General features: G+C 34.4%; 1 protein-coding gene, 1 non-coding gene and 1 pseudogene across 41 annotated transcripts in view; all 3 read left to right on the forward strand.

The window, feature by feature from the left end:
* Ptprd (protein tyrosine phosphatase receptor type D) overlaps positions 1–20,980 on the forward strand; it is a 2,013,525-nt gene that overhangs the window by 315,203 nt on the left and 1,677,342 nt on the right. The gene's annotated exons all lie outside the window — the stretch shown is intronic.
* Trnaa-ugc (transfer RNA alanine (anticodon UGC)) lies at positions 1,310–1,373 on the forward strand. Its single transcript has one exon. It is a non-coding gene; the product is annotated as a tRNA-Ala (tRNA).
* LOC138834950 (U2 spliceosomal RNA) lies at positions 15,272–15,393 on the forward strand (annotated as a pseudogene).

The raw sequence follows: 20,980 nt of genomic DNA on the forward strand, positions 1-20,980 counted from the left end.
AAATTTTCATGATATTCAACAAAAATGAACACACAAATTACCAGCTACTCTGGGACACAGCAAAGGCAGTACTCAAAGGCAAGTTTATAGCTCTGAGTTCCTACATCAACAAATTGGAGAGATCTGAATCCAACAATTTAATGTGACATCTGAACTTCCTTGAAAAAGAGCAGCAAGCTAGACCCCAATCCATTAGCTAGAAAGAAATAATTAAAATTAAATCGGAATTATATGAATTAGAATAAAAAACATAGAAAGAATTAACAAAACAGAATTGGGTCTTTGAAAAATTAAGGTAATTGACAGACCCTTAGCAAATCTTATCAGAAAAAGAAGAGAACACACCCAAATAAACAAACTCAGAGATGAAAATGGAAACATCAACACAGAAACAAACAAGATTCAGAACATTATAAAGGTATCCTTCTCAAACCTTTATGCTAATAAGTTTGAGAATCTGGAAGTAATAGAAGATTTCCTAGCAAATATTGACATGTCCAAACTAAACCAAGATGAGTTAAAACAATTTAACAGTTGGTTTATCATGCATTGAAATAGAAACAGCAATAAGAGACCTCCCATCTAAGAAAAGACCAGGACTGGATGGATTTATAGCAGAATTCTACAAGGCCTTCAAAGCCTTCACACCAAGACTTCTCCAACTCTTCAATGAAATTGAAAGAGAAAGTTCCCTACCGAACTCTATTTAGCCATCATAACCCTCATACCAAAACCAGGCAGGGACTAATCAAAGAAAGAGAACTATAGACCCATTTCTTTGATGAACATCGATGCAAAACTTCTCAACTAAATTTTTGCCAATCAACTTCAACATTCATTCAAAAAATCATACACCACGGTCAAACAAGATTCATTTCAGGGATGCAAAGCTGGTGCAATATATGCAAATCAATTAATATAACTTATCACATCAACATGATCAAGGGTAAAAACCACATGGTTATCTCAATAGGTACAGAAAAAGCATTTGACAAAATCCAACACCCATTTATGAAGAAGGCTCTGGAAAAATTATGAATCCATAGAACATTTCTCAACACAATAAAAGCTGTATATGGCAAACCTACAGCCCCAGCATTATACTTAATAGTGAAAAACTAAAGCCATTTCCTCTAAACTCAGGAACAAGACTAGGATGTCCACTCTCTCCATTTCTCTTCAAGTTAGTATTAGAATGCCTAGCTACAGCAATAAGATAAGATGCAAACATAAAGAGGATGAAGTAAAACTCTCCCTCTTTGCAAATTACATGACCTTATATTTAAAGAATCCCACAGGGGGCTGGGAAGGTGGCTCAGTGGTAGAGCGCTTGCCTTGCATGCATGAGGCCCTGGGTTCAATTCCCAGTACCATATAAGCAAAAAGAAAAAAAATCCAGAAGTGGCGCTGTGGCTCAAGTGGTAGAGCGCTAACCTTGAGCTGAAGAGCTGAGGGACAGCACCCAGGCCCAGGGTTCAGACCCACAACCGGACCCCCCCCCAAAAAAAAAAAAAAGATTCCCACAGACTCCACTCCCAAATTGGTGGAGCTGATTCGAAATTTTGGCAAAGTAGCAGGGTATAAAATTAACCCTCAAAAATCAATGGCTTTTCTGCATGCCAACAATATGAAGAGTGAAGCTGAAATCAGGAAAGCAAGTCCTTTGGTAATAGCCCCACAAAAAATAAAATACCTAGGAATTAACTATAGTGAAGGACCTCTACAATGAAAACTTTAAAAACCTAAAAAAGGAAATCAAAGCAGACCTTAGAAAGTGGAAAATTCTTCCATGCTCCTGGATTGGAAGGATCAACATTGTGAAAATGACAATACTTCCCAAGAGTATCTACAAACTCAATGTGATACCTATCAATATTCCAACCTCATTGTTCAAGAAAATAGAAGAGGCAAACCAAAAATTCATATGGAACAATAAAGACCCCGAATAGCAAAAAATGATCCTTAACAGAAAGAACAATGCTGGAGGAATATCAATACCAAATTTCAAACTCTACTACAAAGCCATAGTAATCAAAACAGCTTGGTACTGGCACAAGAAGAGACCTGAGGACCAATGGAATAGAATTGAAAGCCCAGAAATGAACCCACAAACTTATAGCCATCTAATCTTCAATAAGGGAGCTAAAAAATAGAATGGAAGAATGACAGCCTCTTCAGTAAATGGTGCTGGCTAAATTGGTTAATCACCTGTAGAAAACTGAAGCTAGATCCTGAAGCTACACCCTCCACCAGAATCAACTCGAAATGGATCAAAGACCTTGGAGTCAAAGAAGACACCCTGAATATATTACAGGACAGAATAAGAGAAACCCTAGGTCTCCTTGGCACAGGCCAGAAATTTTCTTAATAGAGACCCGGAAACACAGCATATTAAAGAAAGGTTGGACAAATGGGATTGCATGAAGCTTCAGAGCTTCTGCATGGCAAAGGACATAACTAGCAAGATCAATAGAAAGCCCAGGGATTGGGAGAAGATCTTCACTAGCCATACAACGGATCAGGGTCTCATATCTAAAATATACTTGGAACTCAAAAAATAAGTCCCCCAACAACAAATCCTCAAAGAAACAACTGTCTGATAAATAAGTGGGCTAAAGACTTAAAGAGGAACTTCTCAGAAGAGGAACGAAGAATGGCCAATAGACACAAGAAGAAATCTCAACCTTTCTAGCCATAAAAGAAATGCAAATATTCCTTTGTTTTTCCCACTCCCTCCCTTCCTTCCCACCTCCACAACTACACTCCCCCATCCTCCCCCTTCCGGCCTAAATTATAAAGTTCATTTTTCAACATAGTGTCTTGTACATCTCATTGTTACAATGGGGTCAACCTGTATCCCTATCTAAGCATTTTGTTTTTCCTCCATTGATCACCAGGGTTGATTTGGCTGATCTGCCTGGCTAGGTGGGTGTCCCCTTCCTCCCTCACCACTGGTGAGTCCTTCCCGAAGCTGAGCGCTTGGTCAAAGAAGACGACCATCCCCTATAGAGGAGGACCAGTCTTTGGTCAAGGGTATATGAGTAACTGCGCTCCCCTGCTAGAACTTCCAAACAAACTTTCATAAAAGTATTTGAATAGCAAAAAGCCCCATATTTTCCCAAAGTTACATTTTTTTTATGTCCTTCTATAGGGCAGGTTCAGTGATAATGAGATCATGACTACTTTATTTTGCAATTTAAGCTGTATAGATCAAGTTCTGCCTAAATTTCTAGATTTGGTGTTTTACTCCAACAGAAATGAGTGACTGTTATATTGCATGAAGGAGTATGATAATGTTTTGCCTGTTTTTTCCCATTTGTTCTGTAGTAATGGAGACACAGAAAGAACAGCTGAAAATAAACATTGTAGTGTAGATGAAAGTATGGGTTGGAGGAGGATGGCAACATTGAAAATGGTGACCTTAGTGTGGAGACATTGAAGGTAGAAGATGAATGATGGGCTCAGAGATTACCTGTTAGGTGTGAGGCTCTTTTGGATTCAAGGAAACTCTTGAGTATATTTCACTTGTGGAATTGAAATATGGTGATGACTTTTGTGAAGACAGATTTTTATAATAACATTACCATTGTGATAAAATATATGGGCTGATGGTTACCACCTGAAATCCTACCTACTCAAGAGGCTGTGATCTGAGGATAGTAAAGTCAACAAGACTTTTCTCCCATTAGCCAGCAAAAATTAAGAAATGGAGCTGGGGTTCAAGTGGTAGAGCCATTGTCTTGAGCACAAAGGGGTAAGGACAGTATCCCAGCTGAGTTCAAGGCCCAGCTGAGTTCAAGGCCCAGAACAAGCACACACATACATGAGTGTGAACGCACACGCACTTATGCGTGCACACACACATGAAGTGACAAATTCATATTTTTAGTATGAATCTCTCATAATATAGGCACTGAAATTATTTAAAGTAGTTGTGAGTTAAATATAGAGCTAAATGAGCAGGTAAATTTAGTATAAGACTAGTTAATGTCAGCAAAAGTGAACAGCAAATAGGTCCTTACTAATGAATATAAGGTGCCACTCTGAATCGTCTGATATACCTCCCAGCAATGCAGTTGAGTGGTCTCAGGATAGTTTATAATTACTGCCACATTTAACATCTTTCCCTATGTATAGTTTCTGATGGCTGTTACAACAAATTGTTCACAAACATCCTACTTTAAAGAAACATGGAATTATTTCCTTCTAATTCTGAAGGACAGAAGTCTGAAATCTCAGACTAAAATCTCAGTTGATAAAGGGAAGGTATTTTCGGGCTACTTTGCTTTCTACAGGTTGTATAATACAGTTTGATTCCTCTGTTTTTCAGATTTAAAGGTATCATTCCTACATTACTTGGCACATGTTCTCTTCCTTTTACTTCAAAAAAAGCAGAACATTTTAAACTCAGATAACTGCTATCTCAATATGGTTGCCACTCTAATGTAATATTGACACCTTCTCTCTTAAAAGGACATACCTGATTAGAATCTACCTGGATTATCCAAACTCATCTCCCTGTTTCAATATCATAATTTCATTCATATCTGAAAATGTTCTTCTGCTATATAAGGCCACTTTCAAAACTTGCAAAGATTAGTATGTTGATGTATTTGGCAACTTTCATCCTACTACACAATCTTTCTATTCTATCTTTCTCAGCTAATTGACTAGGTCCTTATTTCTTATATTTGGTATCTGCATGATGGCTGCATATTCAGAAAAGGCTTTGTAGATAATGTTACCCAATCCATGGGAGTAGGACTCATCTGCAATGTGTGTTTATCAACAAGTTGCTCCAACAGAAGTTTTTTTCATGGTTCAAAAGTGTCACTATGATCTGATTCTTAAATAATTCAGAGACAAGAAGTTTTGGATGGAAGATCCTCAATAATGTGGTATGTTGGGAAAATAAAAAGACCAAATATTCGTTTATATCAACATTAGTTAAATAGGCAACACTTCTCTTACATTTGTATCTGTAGGGTTTTGTGATGTATTTGATTTCCATTGTTGAGATAGTTTATTAATCATTTAATTAAACTATCAATTGACACTAATGCCTTATTAAAACTCAGAAGGTTGAGGATGATTGTGGTTCAAAGCCAATCTGGGCAGTTAAATACATGAGATTCTTATCTCCAATAAATTGTAAAAACGCTGGAATTGGCATTGTGGTTCAAGTGGTCGACTGCTAGCCTTGAGCAAAAGATGCTCAGTGACAGTGCTCAAGCCCTGAGTTCAACATCCAAGGAGTAGAGAATATAGATAGATAGATAGATAGATAGATAGATAGATAGATAGATAGATAGATAGATAGATAGATAGATAGATACAGATATACATACAAACATACATACATAACACATATATACAATATACATATATATATACACACACACACACACACACATATATATATATATATATATAGGTCAAACTGAATAATTTTTTGGTCAGTGGCATGTTAACAATGTCATAAGTCAGTGTTGTGAACCTTTCTACATTGGAAGTAATTTTCAAATTTTTCTTTCTATATTTTCTTAATTTAAAACAGATCAGATGGCTGGATGTCTGTCACTTATTCCTTTCCTTCTATCTACTAAAGAGGCTAGGATTTAAGAATCAGTTTAAAGCCCAACTAGCCAACAAAGTCTGTGAGACTCTTACCTGCAATTCACCAGAAAAAAGCTGGAAATAGAACTATTATTCAAGTGGTAGAGTTAAAGAATTGAGTGAAAAAGCTAAGTACAGTGCCCAGGCTCTCATTTCAAGCCCCAGTAGTTGTTCCTCCCATCCCACCCACCCCCTAAACAAAGTGGCATATGAAATGTTAATACTAAATGGGCCCAGGTGGCTCAGATCTGTAATCCTAGCTACTCAGAAGGCTCAGATCTGAGGCTCATGGGCAGAAAAGGCTCCTTGGGACTCTCTCTCTCTCTCTCTCTCTCTCTCTCTCTCTCTCTCTCTCTCTCTCTCTCTCTCTCTCTCTCTCTCTCTCTCTCTCTCTCTCTCTCTCTCTCTCTCTCTCCTCTCTCTCTCTCCATATCACCTTACAATGGATTGTAAAGGTGATACACAGAAGGGTTACAGTTATATATCAGATAATGAGTACATTTCTTTTTTGAACAGTGTCACCTCCTCTCTCATTTTCTCCTAGATTTTCCCCTCCCAACACCCCTCCCCCAAGTTGTACATTTATTTCCAACATACTGTCTAGTGAGTAATACTGCTGAATTAGATCATCCTCTGTCCATCTATTCTATGCTTCCCCTTTCCCTCCCCAAATCAGATAAACTTAAATACAAGACACATAAATAAAAAACAGCAATAAACAGGAACAAAAAGGAAGGAAAAAATCTACAAATGGTACAATAGACAAAGGACAAACCAATGCAACAAAGATTCTCACAAGACACTATGTTGGAAACGAACTTTACAGGGCAGGGAGTTAGAGGAAAAGAAAACAGAAAAATGAGGAGGGAGTAACAATGTTAGACAAGAAATGTACTCATTACTTATGTAAACTATAACCCCTCTGTACATCACATTCACTATAAACTAAAATTTTAAAAAGAATATTCTTATGCATGCCCTAATAAAAAAGTCACATTAATACTGATAAAAATAATAATCTTAGGGCTGGGAAGGTGTCTCAGTGGTAGAGTGCTTGCCTTGCATGCAATGAGGTCCTGGTTTCAATTCCTCAGCACCACATAAGCAGAAAAGTGGTGCTGTGGCTCAAGTGCCAGAGCGCTAGCCTTGAGATGAAGAGCTCAGGGACAGCGCCCAGGCTGTCAAAAACAAAAAAAAACAACAAACAAAAACCTCTTGTTTACATTTCTTGGAATTTATTTAGATAAGCATCATTTTCATCATTTTGTGTGATCATATACTATTGAGGCCTTGTGATCCTTTCCTAAAAATATCCTCATTTGGCTTCACTATATACATGTTTAGAGTCCTGTTCAATTAATTATGCCCAAGTGCAATTTTTATTTTTTATTTTCAACAAATCACCTAGAAAGGCCAGAAGTGGCACTGTGGTTCAACTGGTAGAGGTCTAGCCTTGAGCCAAAGAAGCTCAGGGACAATTCCCAGGCCCTGAGTTCAAGCCCCAGGACCAGCACAAAAAAGAAAATGAAAAAAGGAAAGAATATTAATACTAATGAAGAGTGGGAGGCAACCCTATCAAGTTGCTCCAATCTTTTCTCATATTTAAGAGGCACTATCAGGACAATGGATGGACTGCATTTTCCTGAGTAGCATCTCTGACACAGAAAGTGAAAGCAAGTCTCTAAAGGCTCTTTATGCTGATCTTCACATCTCTAATATCCCAGTAGGAGCCAGCTCTATATGTCACCCTCAAGAGTAGTTTATTTAAGACAAATATAAATGATAAAAATATAAATGTTGATACTTATATGAAATTAAAGCAGATATCATTTAGGACTCTCTGATAAAGTTAAGTGATATATAGATAAGCAAAAAAATAAGCAAAGAAGAAAATACTAGTTAGCTTAAGTTTAAATTAACACTACGTGATTTGGGGGAGCTTAAAACTTGATAGAAGAAACTCTTCAATTGGTCTTGTGACACTGTCTTCAAATTTGAATATGGACTTTGGTTTACTAGAGAAATAATGAGAGAGTGAAAAAGAAGCAGACCAAGAACAAATTTCTACTTTAAGAGCAAATGAACTATGGCTTGCGTATTCTCTACTCTGTATTACTAATTAGAGACTTTATGATGCCTTATTTTATAGTCAGGTTATCCAGTGTTTATAAGATCTGCCCTCTCTCTATTGCACATATATTTTTATTAGGCAACATTCACATATGTAACATCAACTATTACAGAATTAAAAAATATTTTATATTCTCCATTCTAATCCTAACTGTTGCTATATCTTTTTCTATTTCTTTAGAAGCTGTCATGTCTAGGACATTAAAATACCCACACCAGGACATTACAGCTAAATTTAATTTTTCACATAATTCTTTGACTAGAGAGTATTTGCCCTGTATTTTATGCAAATTCTGGTGTCCTTTCCTGAACTCCAGAGGACCTTTAGATTTTATGTATCAAGTTTTATTTGTTAAGGACTTTTATGAGCAAGAGTCTTTTATTCTTCCTTCCTGTCCTTGATCTAGAAGTGAAATTTATTCTGCTTCCCTGAAAATTAAGGCAGATTGTGTTGATTCTTTAGTTGGGTCATTAAACTAATGGATTAAAGTGCTGCTTAAATTCTGTAAAGGGTAGAATCATCTTATTTATTTGACATCTTTGAGAAGAGTCTATGGTACAATTGTTTTGAATGTAATGATCCAGCAGACATGCAGAATTCTTCAGGAGAATGAAAGAGTAGGAGCTGGAAACAGAATATCGCTCAGCAGAGAACAAATGTTTCTTTTGCAAAATACCATGTTTGGTCATTTTGGAGGAAGAAAGTGTGACTGAAACACAGAGGTAACAAGATGAAGGTCTCCTGCTGAGGGATGTTGTTAAACTGAAGGTTTAAATTCCTTAATTACAAAGAGAGTATGTTGGGAGAGAGTGCATTGCACTTTGCAGGAAGTAGAAATGAATCAGGAAGTTTGACCATCCATGGTCAATTCCAAGTCTATAGGCCTTCCGGTGAGTCTTCCCAGCTGGGCTTATGTGACTGTGTTTTGTCTAGTGCCTCCTGCCCAATCATATCCAGACAGATACACTTCTAGGACCGATTATAAGGCCTGTGCTTAGGAACAAGTTTTAGCACTGAGGATATGAGTATGTATATATTTCTGATGAAGCTGAGATTGAAATTTCAGAGTGCAGGGTCAATTTAGGAATACTTCCCAGTGTGGTGTGGATGCAGAAAAAAGATGATATACCCTAAGAAATCTCACTTATGGTACAGATCTCTAAGCTTTTGCTAGGCAGTGGTACCATGATGGGCAGAAACATGATTTTGAAAGCCAGCTTACCCACATTCTCCAAGTTTACAGTGCTTAACATTAGGAAATATTCATCTAAGAATATTTCAGCATACATACACTGCCTATGCTAATTATGACTTTGTCCTTCCGCCCAAAGGAGAAACTGACTACTATGCCACTCATGAACTCCTTGATCTCAACACTAGTTCTGATGGCCTGAATAAAAAGACATTCCCTATCTTTCCTTTCACAGGCTTACTAGATAACTATGGATACAGAATATTCAGTACATATCTATACTTGTACATATATGCAAACACACAGTATACACATAGCACAGAATAAAATAGCACTGAAAAAGCACTATCCCCCACAATAAACATTGGCTTCTATGTTTTGGTTTATCAAGTTTTGGCAATATCCTTGACTCCTTCCCTAAAACAAACATACATTTGTTTCACCTATCCTTACTTTGCTTCCTTCCTTCACTCTCCTAAATATTTGATAAGGCTACAATATTTCTAATTACTCCCTGGGTTACATTTGCATATTTATATGGCATTTGAAATTTGCTTCCTGTGACATCAATTTGCACAGCATATGAAAAATGCTACCTGCACTGAATAAAATTACCATGTCCTTATGGTTTTCAGCTCTCCCCTCTTTTGCTCTCTTGTTGCCTTGAATAGTTTGACTTTAGTGTTTAAACGTTAGCTAACTTTTTTTCTTTTTTCTATTGAGTTAGAAAAACTTTATGTATAGATTGATCTTAGACAGTAAAAATAAGCACATATAGCTGTTAGTTATAGTTATTTGTACTCTGATGAACCCTTTTTTGAAAGTTCAATTCTAAGACTGTCTTGCTTCAGAGATTCTTTTGGAAAACAATATTGCTTATTTTTATCTCTGATTTTACTATCTGTCTAGCTATTTCTGTATCATTTACACACAGAGAATTATAAATCTTACATGCATAATTTTATATTCATATAGATTGCAAACTATAAATATACATTTTTGCATAAAACATGGGATATTCACTTAAGGATGTCATGTTCCAAACTCACTCTAAAAACATAAAAACACATATACATAACAGACTTAATCTCCATAAACCTATGAAAGTGAGAACAAGATTATTATGCTTATTTTATTGGTAAGGAAAATGAGACTTCAAATGTATCTATAAAAAGTTCCATGTCAAATTAACTGGCTACCAGTGATATTAGTTGTTCTCCCAAAAGTATTATTATTACTATTATTAGGTGTTGCTCTGTAACATAAGCTGGCCATGAATTAGCAATCCAACTGCCTCAGTTTCCTGAGTACTGAGATTGCAGGTGTATAACACTACACTAACTTGACATTTTAAATTACTATATAAATTTTCTGTAAGTAGAGTTAATTTTATATGCATGTTAAAATGTTACTCATAGATGTTTTATGATAAAGACAGAAATTAGAAATGAGAATATATAACATCTTGATATAACAATTACCACAAAAATACTTCTAAAATTCATAATACAAAGAAAAATTAATTGAAATTTTTTCTGGATTTTCTCTTTATTTTTTTCATGTGGATACTAATTGTTGTTTTTGCTACATTAAAATGTATTCTAGCATCATCATAAAAACAATTGATAAAATAGGTGTATTTAGGGACTAATTTTTTACATACTAATTTGAAATCCAGATATTCAAGTGATTTATTAGTGTTTTCTCAGTTAAATGTCAATACTTAGTTAATTCTAAACATTGATAACTTTCAGAAAATGTCCAAAATGAAACCATTCGGCATATAATCTGAAACAATACTTATAGAGAAAACTCATGTTCAGATAATGTTGTGGACTATGTATAAATATTATTTCAGAATTCTGATACTAAATCCAATACCTCACTTGATATAATTCCCATCTCCTTGAACATAAGTTGGGACTGTGACAGCTGTTTATAACCCATAGAATATAGCAAAATTCTAGCAATTTCTCAAATGCCATCAAATACTAATCAGTTGTCCTTCAATGAATCAAATAAATATAATATTGAATCCACTTAATGAACATAGCTAGGTCCTTTGAAAGTGTTAAGTGGTGAAAGACTATGTGCAATGAACTGGCCCCAATTCTTTCTTTTTTCTCTCTCTCTCTTCCTTTATCTTCCTCTTCTTCTTCCCAAGTCTTGCCTTTTCTTTTCTTTATTTTTGGAGGGGAGGGGGGTCCAGTCATGGGACCTGAACTCTGGGCCTGGCCGCTGTCCCTCAGCTCTTCAGCTCAAGGCTAGCACTCTACCACTTGAGCCACAGCACCACTTCTGGCTTTTTTTTTTTTGCTTATGTGGTCGAACCCAGGGCCTCATCCATGCAAGGCAAGCGCTCTACCACTGAGCCACCTTCCCAGCCCCAAGTCTTGCCTTTTCTACCCTTGGAGACACAAGCTTTATGTGACATGTACAGCTTCTTGGGAATGAGTGCTACACAACTGTAACAGAGTGCAAGAATTCTGTGAGCTTCAAGTGAGACTTTGACTTTAGCCAATACATGGTTTCAGCTTTGCGGCTAACACTTGGTTGTAAACTTTTTACAATTCTGGCAGAGAAACTAAGCAATGCCTATAATATCTGTCCCTCAGGGACTGTGAAAATAAAGGAGTATTATTTTAAGCCTCTGCATTTGTGGTCATCTTTAACAGAGCAATACAAATTGACCATACTAGAAAAAAGTAGAACCTTTGACAAAATACAAAGCTTTTCTCTTACTCTGACAACATTTTATCCTATGCACATAGTTATACATGTAGATGCACATGTAATACTTAGAGAACTTAGAGAAAAGAAATTCCAGTGTAATTATCATAGAATGACAGCATCAAATAGAGTAGACAGCATGTATTTTACAATGTCCGGATTCACAAAGCTTCAGAAAATTTGCTGGTTCAACAGCACATTCAGTGTGTGCAGAACAAGAATGCATTTCCTTGAAACTTAACGTTAGAATTTGCTACAATCTCAGATTTTCAGATAACTCATCTTTAAGAAATGTAGAGATAAGATCCTATAATCTTATATAAGTTAAAAAGCTTTTTACTTCATTTTGGTTACTACATGGACCTTTTCCTTCTGTCCAGCTCTTCTAAATGATTACTTGTCATTTTGACATAAAAGAAATATATCCTATATCACCTATCTCAAGCTAAACCTGATATCTGTATTACAGAGCATGAGTGAATTTAGGTGATTTATGCCATAGTGAAAAAAATTCAGAGTATTAAGCTAGACATGAAAATATGCTCAGTTACCAATAACTTTTTAAGTGAAATGATCAAAACAAAGATAGTACTACCCCTAATTACCTTTTACCACATTATCTCTTAATTATTAAATGTTCATAGTTTGATGGAACTATGTAAAATTTTTAGAGACAAAGAGCCTAACCATTGTTTCCACCTCACAATTTTCATAATCCAGTGATATATCTATGCAAAGATAGATCACATAAATGAATCTACAAATGGAAGGACAAATAATACTGATTGTACATACTGCTGTAGGTGACTTACTTCGGAGGATGTTTAGACGTTATTGAGTATATGACTTTAAGTGTGAAATGTAATTGATTAATTGGTAATATGGTAATGGTTCAATTTTTGCTTTTTAGTTCATGATAGCATTAAAATTACAGATTTAGCAGAAAATATATTTTGAATTTTAAGTTGTGATCCTTTCCTGGACTTCTAGTCTACCACATAATTATCTCTCTAAATGCACAATGACAGCCAGACCTGCTCCTATAAGGCCCAGCAATCATGAAGGTTAGAAGTCAATAATGTATAATGCACTATGCTAATCTATGATGATGAAGAGGACAGAATTAAAACATTTCTTATTCTACTGACAATGGATTTATTAGGTGATAACCATATTAAAAATCAAGGAGGATCTGGATATATGTGTGTATCTATGTGTGTGTTTTGATATAATAATACGAGAGACTCAAAATTTGAACTGATTTTGATCAAGGCAAAGTAGAGAAAGGACATTTCCTTAATATGAAGATGTTAAAATATATATCATAATGACATAAACTGCATTTGATTATAAGAATGTATTTGAAAGTATGCTATGATATACAGGTACATGAAAATAAGAGAAAAGGGTTTGGATAAGGGAATTGAGTGACAATTTCTTTCTTTTTTGCTTTCTACTACTACTACTACTATTACTACGACCACTATTATTAAATTTTTGCAGTACTGGAGTTTGAACTCAGTGCCTTGTGCCTAGAAAGCAAGGCTTATTCTCCATATTCCAGTCCCTTTTGTTTTTTGAAAAAGAATTATAGTGTCTAAAGCTTGTTTTTCCAGTTTAATTTTATTATTATCTTTAAGAAGTTGTACAATTCAGTTTCAACTCAACATGCCAGTTGATGTGTGCAGTGCTTCTTAAGCAATGTTACTTCTTCCTTCATTCTCCTAAGCTGACTTCACAACACTGTCTTACCTATATTTTCCACATAACAAAGATGAAAAAATATGACCCATTGTGCTTGGCTTATTGGTTGAAGTGGAGGGATCTAACTAGCATTTAGCTCCAGCTGGACTTGAACTTCAATCTTTCCTATTTCTTTCCTCTATTATGCATCTAGATGAGATTTTAGATGGAAGCCACTGGGTCTAGTTGGCAGGAATTTTCTACCACACTACACTTCTATAACATATAATCAAGAAATTCTTAGCTGAGAAACAATGAGATTCTTACTAATTTTGTTTTGATTTTTTTACAGTTTATATATTTTTTTCTCTTTTTAAATTTGATGGATTACCTCCCTGACTATAATCATACTCATCACTTAACTTGAAAGAAATCTCAATGCTCAGTCACATACTCCTTGGAATTTAAATTCTGGGTTGCTAATATTTTATTAAGCTGCTCAATTGATTATAATAGACAAATCTACAGCTTTGGGACATCTCTCAGTTAACATTAGGGTAAATGATCTGTTACAGAATATTAATATCATTTAAATTGAGTATTTTTTAGAACTCAGACTTAGGATATAATAGAATAATAAAATAATGTCCTCTCATACAACCTTCCATTTTATAGATAAGAAAATTAAGTCTTGACAATATGAAATATCCAGTATATAAAAATGCCTTGTTTCTATTCACTTCAGCTTGTTTCAATCATAGCCTGTACTGAAAATGCAATGTTGTACAATTAATATTCATTAGAATGAATATATGTGTATGCATATATATATGTACATATATATTCTGGTTCAGATATTGTCCTAAGTTAATTAAGCTAGGAATTATTTGACAAGATGATTGTTATGTCTTTCCTTTATAGAAAATTAAGAACATAAATTATCTGAGTCATAGAGCAAGTAGTTGGTAAAGCTGTGATTCAAACTCAGAACAGTCACCTTTGCAAAACTGTCATTCCTTGACAGTTTTGTGGCTTTGTTTAAAAGATCTTCATATGTCAAAAATTACCTACTAGCTATATCTGCTGGTTCCTTCTGCATTTGATCAAAGGCCTATCTTGCCGCTTCCTTACATTTTGATATCTGAGATCACCAGTAATTTGCAATTACAGTGATAAAAGGCATGCTCAAATGTTTCAAGTGGTAATCTAGTTCTGAAACCGTCTGTATTATAGTGTTACTGCAATGGAATACTGATCCTTGTTCTGGAAATTTTCACAATGTTCACTTAAAAAGAAATCTTTTGAATCATGCTTTAAATTTTAGCCCTGACCTTTAGTAAGTGTTAAAAAGTATTGTGCAAACTTTCATGAGAATAACTTTTCCTATCATAGTCAATTTCCTTCAGAGTATTACAAAGCATTTGAAAATTCTAATATAAGACTGCAGAACTTATTACATATGGATAGCAGATGACTACACAAGGTTAAATTCTGCATATCTATGAAGTCTAAAATTCAATCAGAATTACATGTAATATTTCATTTTAGTCTCATAGGTACTATAAACCAGTCTACTTGAAGCTTTATTGTTAGCCACATTTTCAACACTCACAGTTGGCAATTAGGCATGATTTAGAAATGACGACATAGCAAAGCATGCATAAAGGGCAGAGCCTCCCAATTGCTCTCATTCCTTAAATGCATGGAATGTAATAATTTACTTTTAGTTTCTAATGTTACTTCAAAATGTAAGAAATAAGTCCAAATTGAAAAAAAGGGTTAACATCTAAGTTGTAACCACAGTTTAATTAATAGCTAAACTAACTATTACCACCCCAGGACATATTTGTTTCAGTGTCTGCTGGATTCCTTTAGTCATTATTGCACTTGTATCTGTTAATTTTCAAATATTTGTTTGCATCGCTTCTCGGCCTTTTGGCTAAGATCAAGTATAGTATCTGTTCTTATCAAATATTTGTTTGCATTTCTACTTCATTCATCAAAATACGCTAGCAGTGCTTTTAAAATATGTACACTCATAAATATCAATACACATATGAATTGATACTGATGCATTAATATGTTTTCTGTTTATAAATTGATATATATGTCTATATATGTGCATATACGTTTGTGATTGTGTTATATATATACACATACATGTAAATGTAAATGTATAAGAATATATACACCTTTTCCAGCTAATTCATCTTGTGCAATCTCAGGGAAGTTAGGAAGTCAGAATGGCTATATTAGCTAAAGAAGACACAAGAAAGTAAAATATTATAGAATAGGAAATATTTTGTATGATATGGGAAAATATTGTTTCTCCAGGATAAAATTATCATAATCACTTGGCTTATATCCTACATAATATTTGTTTTATAAGGAGAGACTGTGGTCCTTAAATATTTGAAAATTTCCTGTTCAATGTGCTGGGAAAAAAAGTGAAGAAAAAAAGTGAAGAAAAGTGAGTAAAGAAAGTACCAGATAAATTATTTTAATGTATAATATTTGTTGTTTCCTGACTACTTATTCTTGGTTGGTCCTAATTCCTTTACTATAAGCAAGAACATAAAGAGTTGCTCCTTTAAAGCATAAACCAACAAAATGCTGAAATATGGATACAGGATGACCCATTCTAAAACGAGATGTATAAGACACTATGTTGAAAACAAACTTTACAATTTTGGGGGGGAAGGGAGAAGTTGGAAAGATTGGGAGAAAAGGGATGGTAGGGGAAAAACAGAGGAGGGGGTAACAATTCTCGATAGGAAATGGACTTACTACCTTGCTCATGTAACTGTAACCTCTCTGTATAGTACCTTTACAATAAAAAATATATTTAAAAATGTTTTTAAAGTACAAACCAGGGACTTGAGCCTCCTAAACTAGAAATTGTGTGGACAAGTTTTAGCAACAAGCTCTCTGGGTGTCTAATGCATACTGAATTTGAAAAACAGACAATAATGTCTTCATTTCTATTTTTTCCATTATTCTAAACTTATGTTAATGGTTATAATTATTGTAGACATACTGAACTCTATGTGCTTAGGCAACCTAGAAATCCAGCTATGCTCCTGAGAATCAGGAAAAGCTCACAAAATAAATTATTAATGGATTTAAGTAAACTCACTATTTATTAGAAAAACTCAGAATTCTGAAAGGAATTATAGTTACTATTTGTAAAATAAAATAAAAAGGAAAATACAGCTAGGCTTCTTGAGCATCATTTGAGTCTATATAATCATAACATATATAAGATATTATTATAACATATATGATAATAAGATATATGACTTGTTTCCATTTTCATGATAGTACAAGACACTAAGAGCCAAGTCTTTAATAACTGGCATTTCTGATGAGACATGTGGTCAGCATGAAGACCATCTATGCACTGTTTAAAAGACAGTATAAAATTATAAAAGTCAAAATAAAAGAATGTCTGTAGCAAAAAATACAAAAACAATGAAATCAACCAATATAATTTACTCACTATTGGAGTTCTCCCCAGAGTCTACCATATTTCATTTAATATATTGGTAACCATGTGCATACTGCTGGAAGTGTTTGCTTATGGATTAATAGGCTAATTTTAGGTATCACATATGAGGGAACCCATGCAAACTTGTATCTTTCTTGGTTCCACTTACTTCACTTAACGTATTATTTCTGTTTCTCCATTTCCTTATAAATGGTACAATTATCATTTTTTGTAATGGATGAGTAAAGTAGTATTCTGTATATGATCACTTTTTTGTTGATCCTTTTCTCCATTGAGAGACCTCTGGGTTGATCACAAATCTTGGCAATAGTGGGTAAATGTGTGTGTGTGTGTGTGTGTGTGTGTGTGTGTGTGTGTGTGTGTGTGTGTGTGTGTGTGTGTGTGTGTGTCCATACCTAAGATTGACATAAAATTATATATTAGAACCACCATTATGATGAAGAGGATTTTGTGAAGCCCAAATCAATAGAATCTTTTTGTTGTTGTTGGCGGTGGTCATGGGGCTTAAACTCTTGGCTTGGGCGCTGTCCCTGTGCTCTTCAGCTCAAGGGAGCACTCTACCACTTGAGCTACAGCGTCACTTCCAGTTTTCTGGTGGTTTATTGGAAATAAGAATTTCACAGACTTTCCTGCCCAGGCTGGCTTTGAACAGCGATCCTCAGATCTCAGCCTCCTCAGTAGCTAGGATTACAGGTGTGAGCCACAGGTGCCCGGCTATTATTCGAATCTTAATATGTACAAGTCAGGACATTCATAGTGGAGCACATGTAAGCTTTCATTCTGTTGACCTGTAGTTAATCCCTTTTCATCCCCAAATGTCATTTATACACAACATTTGTAGAAAGCCAGGAAACATGTTTTCATAGTACATCTATACATAGAATATTGTCTACTTCATGCAAGTGAAAACCTGACAGCAGCAAAATATAATTTCTAGTGACTTCCTTGATATTTGTACCTATGGCCCACAACCTGACCAAAGGACCTTTCAAAGTACTTCTATGCACTTAGCTTATGAGCTAGTGGTCAGAGTCCCCTTGAAGAGAGATGTATCTCCAGTATGTAAGCAATTATCTGATAATTGAGACAGAATATAAATAGAATGCAGAAATATCACAAAGAAGTAGATTTTAATTTAATCATGAGGATCTCTCTTGTATGGATAAAACTCAAATGGCAGAATTTAAATAAGAACCAGGAAGCTTAACTCCCAAATATGATCATAATATTACCAAGTATGTATTATATCAGAAACTTAACTACTCTGATGACATGATTATCTGGAAATTACATCATAGGTTACATTCTATCTGTTTCATCAATCAGCAAATGTGAATACTTGTACTTAGACAAGGAGAGAGTTTTCTTACACTGTGATTAATCATAAATAATACTATAGAGAGTCCAGCCAGAAGAGTATTGTTAATCCTTATAGTATTAGTTTTTCTGAAATTCTGAATTTTGAGATTCCTCTAGATAAAAATAAATGAAGATTCATGAAAAAGACATATGATAATAGGTAAATTTTAGTTGATATTTAAAAATGATTCATTTTAATGAAGAGGGTTATTTCCAAATTAAGTATTAAAAATAATAAGGAAAATAAACTGTGAAATGCCTTTTTCCAAATTCTGGGACTTAAGCTGAGATATGTATAAAAATTCAGAGAAACCTCTATTTTATGTTGATTTGTTCTGGATGTGTTTTTTTAAATTTAAACATAATAGGCCAAGATCACAGTAGACAATTTAAGAACTGTTTGACTTTTGAATGTCTCCTAGTTAAAGGAGATCCCTTCACTGCTTCTTTGTTTCTTTCTTCTCTGGCTCTCTTTGAGGTGTGCTGTGCTTGGACGAACCCAGAGCAAAATAACTTGCTTACCTTTTAACATATCCCACTGGCATAATCTCATATTACATTTAGATTCCTGGATTTTTTTTGTAGGTTTAAATTTTTGCACCATAATGTTTGGGCTTGAATTCAGGGCCCCATGTTCTTGAGAATTTATTTTGCTCATTGGCTGACACTCTCTCAATTGGGCCACATTTCAACATCTGGAGTTCTGCTGGTTCATTGGAGATAAAAGTCCAGTAGGTTTGTCTACCTGGGATGGCTTAAACCTCCTTTCTCAGATAGCAGGCTCCTGAGTAACTAGCGCCCTGCTATGTTTAGATTCTTAAGATTTACTCTCTATTTTTTTTGTGCTCTTAGGAAGAATAAATTTAGCACTCATGGTGATCTAACCAACAATTAATTGTATTCATTGGCTTTTCCCCACATACTGTAGAATTTGATTTCTACTCTCAAAGCCTGAAAATCTTTTCTTTCTTCCCTGCATGTGTTCTTATTCTTCAAGGACTATCCTTGTTATATCCAACTATTAGAATACATTACACTCTAGTCATGTGCCAGATGCAATTTATGTGTCATTTAATCAATTAGGTAGATACACGATATGTAAGAGTGATTTTATAGACTTAAAATTCATACCTTTATCTGCTACAATTTTCTACATTAGATTATAGAGGTACCTAGAGGCTAATGCAATGAATATGTCTAAAGATTTGTTGCTCAAATGAATTTTTTACCCTAAATTTTAATGGCTTTGTCTTAATTTACCAAGATGCTATGCATACTGAGTCCTGTTCATTTCTCAAATGGTTGGAATCAGTTATTACTTTAACCTACATTCTCTTTTAATGAGAAAGTTAGCTACTTTCTGCTTACATTGTCCTTGTGTAAGAGATAAGAACATTGAAGACAGAAGCAAAGTATAAGATTGTGTATTTATGTCATGCATAAGCTGAACCTATGACATTTCCCAAGGAAAATTAAATATGCAAATGAGTGCCATGGCTGCAGTAAGGCCTTTCCATATATTTAACCCAACATCATCTGTAGAAATTATTTTTAAATGACTGTTTTGTAATGTTCATCTTCCAGTTACCGTTACAAATAATTACTCAGAAGTTCAGATGTTCACAGCAAACCTGTGCTGGACTGTGGCATAACGTTCCTAGAGTCCAACTGAAAAACAAAAAGGTGAATGAAAATTGTCCAATGTTAGTATATGTACCTAGCTCTACAATATTCTAAAGTATCCCAAATAACTATGATTCCAATATCTGTGTGCCACAACAATTTGAGGTTCCCATCTCTCATTGCATAGCCTTCAGGAATGTTTGCACATTGTCTGTATATAATCTAGTTCAAACCATATTGTTCTTCTGCTTTATCGTATCTTGTCTTTAGAATGCTTCTCTCCTATTTTTCAAAATGATATTTTAAGGTTTCATGTAATTATCACTTGGGATACTTTGTTAAGTGACCTTGATTCTGCTAGATTCTGCTAGATTCTGTGACTTTAGGGACTATGTATAGATGCTGCTCTTTTAGACAAACTTTCCCTATAGTGAACAGTTTTTCTCATCTTTTTTGACTAATATGATAGGAAGCAAAATATTTGTTATCATTTGTATTTAGGTTCTATTTTCATTATTTACATTTATTATACCCTACATACATAAATTTTTGAATGTATAGTTAATGTGCTTCCAATGAAACTACTATTGAAGAAAATTACAAAATATCAGGTTGCATATAGCTTAGTACTATACCACATATTCATTTATAATTTCTGCTAAAGACAGGTCAACTTTCAATAAATTCAGAAATATCACTTTATAACTTAAATTAAGGACTTTATTTTTTCATTTTTTATTTAAATCAGTTTGTATAGTTGATATACAGAAGAATTATAGTTACATGAATCAAGTTCCATCAGTACAATTCTTTTTGAACTATTTTTCTCCTTCCCTCCCTCTCTCCTTCCCATCCCCACCCATAAGCTATCCAATTCATTTTCTACATAGTGTTTGTTGCATATCAATAATGTATTTGTTTATCCTTGTAACTTTTATCTAGCTTTTTGGGAGGTGTATTTTATAAGCTTAGACCAGAGAAGTAGAGTAGGTCACACATCATTTATTTAAACACAACCCAAGGGTACATCTCAGACGCTAGACTATTTCAAATGAATAGTGTTATGTTTGTACAAATAAAATTAAGTTTTATTCCTTTTAGAAAATTAACAGAATATTGAGACTTTTACTATATTTGA

The sequence above is a fragment of the Dipodomys merriami genome, unplaced genomic scaffold (assembly GCF_024711535.1).
Source record: "Dipodomys merriami isolate MVZ:Mamm:240054 unplaced genomic scaffold, mDipMer1.0.p SCAF_22, whole genome shotgun sequence".
NCBI lineage: Eukaryota > Metazoa > Chordata > Mammalia > Rodentia > Heteromyidae > Dipodomys > Dipodomys merriami.